Source organism: Littorina saxatilis, linkage group LG1, assembly GCF_037325665.1.
Source record: "Littorina saxatilis isolate snail1 linkage group LG1, US_GU_Lsax_2.0, whole genome shotgun sequence".
NCBI classification, from domain to species: domain Eukaryota; kingdom Metazoa; phylum Mollusca; class Gastropoda; order Littorinimorpha; family Littorinidae; genus Littorina; species Littorina saxatilis.
The window spans coordinates 71,598,210-71,604,612 of record NC_090245.1 but is presented as its reverse complement, the minus strand read 5'-3'; positions in this window follow the sequence as shown (position 1 = coordinate 71,604,612).

Genomic DNA, 6,403 nt, shown 5'->3' with positions numbered 1-6,403 from the left:
AAGTGGCTCTATCCCATCTCCCCCCTTTCCCTCGTCGCGATATAACCTTCGTAGTTGAAAACGACGTTAAACACCAAATAAAGAAAGAAAGAAAGCTATACAAGAAACACTTAACAAGGGTAAAAAGAGAAACAGAATCCGTTAGTCGCCTCTTACGACATGCTGGGGAGCATCGGGTAATTCTTCCCCCTAACCCGCGGGGGGTACAAATTGATAAAGAGAGAAATGGGAAGGGGAAGGCCGTTGACTCGTAGCATAGACCTATATTAGGTCGTAGCGACTGTTAACACCTGGAACAGAGAGAGATGGGGAGACAGAGACAGAGACTCGGGAGACAAAGACAGAGACAGACAGAGACAGAAACACAGCGACGGAGAGAGACAGAGACGGAGAGAGACAGAGACGGGGAGACATGGTGAGACAGCGAGAGACAAAGACAGAGAGTCAGACAGACACAGATAAAGACAGAGACGGCAGAGACAGAGACAGAGAGAAGGACTGAGAGAAACAGAGACGGAGAGACATAGTGAGACAGCGAGAGACCAAAGAGAAAAATACAGACAGACAGACAGTCAGTCAAATAGACAGACAGACAGACAGACAGACGAAACGGTAAGTGAAAGAGATATATCGAGACAGAGACACATTTGGACATGCAGAGACAGAGAGAGAAGAAACGGTGAGAGAGATGGACACTGCAGAGACAGAGACATAGAGACACAGACGGACAGACGGACAGACAGACAGACAGAGACAGACATACAGAGAGAGTGAATGGTTTGGCGACTCAGTCAAGCGAACAAGGGACTCATTACTGAAGGTATATGCAGTCATGTTGTATGGGATATTTGTATGCGTGTTTTGACCCTGCGCGCGCGCGCGTGTGTCACAGTGTGTGTGTGTGTGTGTGTGTGTGAGTGTGTGGTTTGTTGATGTGCTGGAGGTGGTATGGCACATTTTCTGTGTGTCTGTCTGTCTGTCTGTGTGGCTGTCTGTCTGTCTGTATGTCTGTCTGTGTGGCTGGCTGTCTGTCCGCTGTGTGGCTGTCTGTCTGTGTGGCTGGCTGTCTGTCTGTTTGTCTGTGTGGCTGTATGTCTGTCTGTGTGGTTGTACATGTGTGGCTGTCTGTGTGGCTGTATGTCTGTCTGTCTGTGTGGCTGTGTGGCTGTCTGTTCTTTCTCATGCGTTGGAACTCTGAAATCAGTCACGAACTCAGTGATGCCAGTCTCAGCAAAATATATATGTAAACGGCTAAAAACAACTTGAAGGCCTATTTGATAGACTTACTTTACCACGTTATTCCTGACATCTTCTTCCTCTCTAACTTTTCCTTTTTCTGATTCTTTATCTTTCCTCGTCAAGTTCCTACGTTTTTATATTTAGTCAAGTTTTGTATTCATTTGTCACGGTCCTCCTCCTGCTCATCTCCTTCTCTCACTTCCTTTTTACATTTAGTCAAGTTTTGACTAAATGTTTTAACATCGAGGGGGAATCGAAACGAGGGTCGTGGTGTATGTGCGTGCGTGTGTGTGTGTGCGTGCGTGTGTGTGTGTGTGTGTAGAGCGATTCAGACTAAACTACTGGACCGATCTTTATGAAATTTGACATGAGAGTTCCTGGGTATGAAATCCCCGAACGGTTTTTTCATTTTTTTGATAAATGTCTTTGATGACGTCATATCCGGCTTTTCGTGAAAGTTGAGGCGGCACTGTCACGCCCTCATTTTTCAACCAAATTGGTTCAAATTTTGGTCAAGTAATCTTCGACGAAGCCCGGGGTTCGGTATTGCATTTCAGCTTGGTGGCTTAAAAATTAATTAATGACTTTGGTAATTAAAAATCGGAAAATTGTAAAAAAAAAATAAAAATTTATAAAACGATCCAAATTTACGTTTATCTTATTCTCCATCATTTGCTGATTCCAAAAACATATAAATATGTTATATTCGGATTAAAAACAAGCTCTGAAAATTAAATATATAAAAATTATTATCAAAATTAAATTGTCCAAATCAATTTAAAAACACTTTCATCGTATTTCTTGTCGGTTCCTGATTCCAAAAACATATAGATATGATATGTTTGGATTAAAAACACGCTCAGAAAGTTAAAACAAAGAGAGGTACAGAAAAGCGTGCTATCCTTCTTAGCGCAACTACTACCCCGCTCTTCTTGTCAATTTCACTGCCTTTGCCATGAGCGGTGGCCTGACGATGCTACGAGTAAAATGGCATTGCGTTCAGTTTCATTCTGTGAGTTCGACAGCTACTTGACTAAATATTGTATTTTCGCCTTACGCGACTTGTTACATTTAGTCAAGTTTTGACTAAATGTTTTAACATAGAGGGGGGAATCGTGACGAGGGTCGTGGTGTGTGTGTGTTTGTGTGTGTGAGTGTGTGTTTGTGTGTGTGAGTGTGTGTATGTGTGTGTGTGTGTGTGTGTCTGTGTGTGTGTGTGTGTGTAGAGCGATTCAGACTAAACTACTGAACCGATCTTTATGAAATTTGACATGAGAGTTCCTGGGAATGATATCCCCGGACGTTTTTTTCATTTTTTCGATAAATACCTTTGATGACGTCATATCCGGCTTTTTGTAAAAGTTGAGGCGGCACTGTCACACCCTCATTTTTCAATTAAATTGATTGAAATGTTGGCCAAGCAATCTTCGACAAAGGCCGGGGTTTGGTATTGCATTTCAGCTTGGTGGCTTAAAAACTAATGAGTGAGTTTGGTCATTAAAAATCGGAAACTTGTAATTAAAACTATTTTTTTATTAAACGATCCAAAAACAATTTCATCTTATTCTTCGTCATTTTCTGATTCCAAAAACATATACATATGTTATATTTGGATTAAAAACAAGCTCTGAAAATTAAAAATATAAAAATTATGATCAAAATTAAATTTCCGAAATCGTTTTAAAAACTATTTCATCTTATTCCTTGTTGGTTCCTGATTCCAAAAACATATAGATATGATATGTTTGGATTAAAAACACGCTCAGAAAGTTAAAACGAAGAGAGGTACAGTAGAGCGTGCTATGAAGCACAGCACAACCGCTACCGCGCCAAACAGGCTCGTCACTCAGTTTCACTGCCTTTTGCACTAGCGGCGGACTACGTTCAGTTTCATTCTGTGAGTTCCACAGCTTGACTAAATGTAGTAATTTCGCCTTACGCGACTTGTTTCTTCTCCTCCTTCTCCGCTTCGTCTGCTTCTCCGTCGTCGTCAAAACTTGACTAAATGTAAAACTTGAAAACAACACTAAGACCCCCCCTCCCCCCCCCCCCCCTGTAATAATATGATGCATGTGTAGTATGACACTCACACACATAGACAACACTGTGAAGGCGTGTATAGTAATGATTACACTGTATTGAATATAAGACTAAAAGGTAAGAGTAGGGGAGAGCGGGGCTGGTAGTAACATTTTTTAATTACGGACCTCTCAAGCTGAATCGTAAGGACATTGTTTAGATCTTTTTTCAGCCAGATGATCCTACGACTATTTCCTTTTGATAATTGTTGAAGGTTTTACTGAAATCTGTCATTTTTAGAATACAGACTATGAAAAGTAATGCTACCTAATGTGTTACAACTAACCCCATAGGTGGGGCAAGTTGTAACAGCATGTGGGGTTGATTGTAACACTGTTACAACCAGCCCCGTCAGAGTGTCTTTATACAGTCACAACATGTAGACACTCGTAATACTTAAAAATATGGAAAAATAACAAATTTGGGTGGTTTGGCATTTATTTAAACCACAAAGGGAACAACTATAACATCAAACACAAAATGGTAGCTGGTAGAAGAAAAAAACCGTGATGAACTTTGACCTGTCATTCCGAATCCGAGGCACAATTCTGGAAGACATAGATGTTCTTTTTCTCAGTACATTCTTCATGCGACCAGTCGTTGCATGACACACACATGGCCCACTGTTCGTTTGGACGACTGTTTGAATATGGTTCACAGCAAACTAAGCAAAAACAGTCATCGTCTTCAGACGAATCACCGCTAATGGCTGATTTTAAGTTCCTGCTTGCTTTCCGCTTTCTCGTTTTGGGGGCTGACTTCTTCGTACCAACTTGAGCTGTACGGGTAGGTTTTCGTTGCTTTTCCTCTGAGAGCCGTTGTTTTTCTGGAGTGTCTGTTAGTATGGCCGACTTTCTCCGTTTCCTACCTTTGGAAGCCATCTGTCTTGGGGCAGCCTTTGGAAATGGCCTGACGTGAAAAGCGGAAAAGTTTGAGGTTGTTGGCTTTGTTGGTGTGTTAGTCATGGGGGTGTAGTCCTGTTGTGGTTTCTGGGAACGCTTGGCACTGGCAGAGTGGGTAACCTGTGAGTCCCTAGCGTCAGGTTGGACATCGGAGTCACGGTGGACGGCCGATGCAGTCTGGTTTGTTGGCTCTTGACAAGGAACGACAGGATTGTAGTGAGCTCCAAGCCCTTCACCTGTCATCTGAAAGCGGACAGTACCAGCCGCGTTGACTCCTGGTCGACCTGGGCCATGGACAAATTCCTGAATTTGACCGCCTGTAGTTTGGTAAATGATGGCAACAACGGGAAGCGCATTGCACAGAGCTGCTAGCACTAAATCAATTGTATCAGTGTTGTACTGCTTCTCCACGATGAACCTCTGCAGGTCTGTCTTCAGGTCGTTGCCCTCGCAGGACAATTCCTGGTAGTACTGCAGATGGCCACAAACTTCGTCTGTCAGCTTATCACAGAGGCTGTCAAAAGAAATTGTCATGATGTTCTCCGCCTCTAAGCTTCGTTAAAATGAATGAAGGATACAATGGCCATCTCCTCGCACTCTAAAATACTTCCCTTCCCTGTGGTTTTCAAATAACGGGCCATTGAAGTTGGCTGATTTACTGCTTGAGAAGAACCTGGATTTTGCGTCGAGGCTGAAGCTGCCGGTCTTTGTGTTTCTGGCGAAGACTGGGTCGCACAAGGTGGAGAAGAACTGTTGTCAGATGATTGACCAGGTTCTGGGCAGGGTCTGTCTGCTTCTAGGCAGGGAATATTTGTTTGAGGGCAGGGCCTGTCGCTGACATTATTTTCAGGAGTTTCAGCGGCTTGTGACGGGCAGGGTCTGTCAGTGACAACAGAGGGCTGATATTCCACATCTGTGAATATTTCTGGATCAAATGGGCAAATTCCAGTAACTCTAAAGCCTTTGATTACATTGGTTGGCACCCCTCTTATTCAATAACAGAATGAATTGAACAAAGGCCTGCCATCCGTTTATCATTCTGTTATTCAAACACACAGGAGCGCAGAGACTACAGTAAACACGGGACGGTGTGATAAAACAACATGACGGGGCTGGTTGTAACAGTGACGGGGCTGGTTGTAACACTGTTACAATCAGCCCCGTCAGTTTTGTTACAACCAGCCCCACACCATAGTACACCCGTGCATCCCAGTGACTCCATTACCGCGCTAAAGTATACGCAAATGTGAGTGCATCACAGGATTAACAAAGCAACAAGCATTCATACTTAGTATGTTTTGAGATTCATTTCGTAAACACGGTTGAACAGTTACAAATTGTTCACAAGTTGAGAAATTTTACTCACCTGCCTGAATTTTGAACTTTTTGGTTTAAAAGTCGAACGTGCTGGCTTCATGCCGCCATTTTTACGTCAGTTTATAGTAAGGGTTAAAGGAAGGTAATACACCTAAATTAAACTGCCAATCATAAAACAATGAAGAGTTATTTCCATTGTTACTTCCAGCCCCTGTTACTTTTAGCCCCGCTCTCCCCTACTGAAGCAAGAGACTGTTCACTGTGATAGCTGAATGCAGACTGCCGCAGAAGGCAAGGATAAAACTGAGGCTGGCTGTGTGGCCAGGCAGTATGGATAACCATGAATATTGCTATTTCATATGTTACGTGGATTTCCATTGGTCAATTGGGCAAAACTGAGTTCAGTGCAAAAGTAATATCGACGACATTTCCGTCGATATCAGTTTTGATATCGACGACCTCTTTATTGCTTCCCCACTTCAAAAACTGACAAAAACACCTAAATTTAAAAACAAACAAATATATATGAAAATGTAATGATCCCAGAATTTAGTTGAGCAAGTGACTAAAGACTTTTTGAAAGAAAAGACATTTTGAAATGCTGAAAAGTACAAGAAAAGAGTGAACAAAAAGAAATAATAATCAGAGGGAGGGATATGGAACAGCCAAAACTGAGACAAATACTTTTGTAATTTCTTTACAGTAAATACAAAATGTCCAGAGAATTAGCAATATATCTAACATTGACTGACTGTGTGATGATATCTTCGGCTACGGCTATTGGTCTGTTTCGACAGTGATATCAAAATCTCGACCTCCGGTCTCGATTTTGATATCACTGAGACCATAGCAGAAGATATCATCAC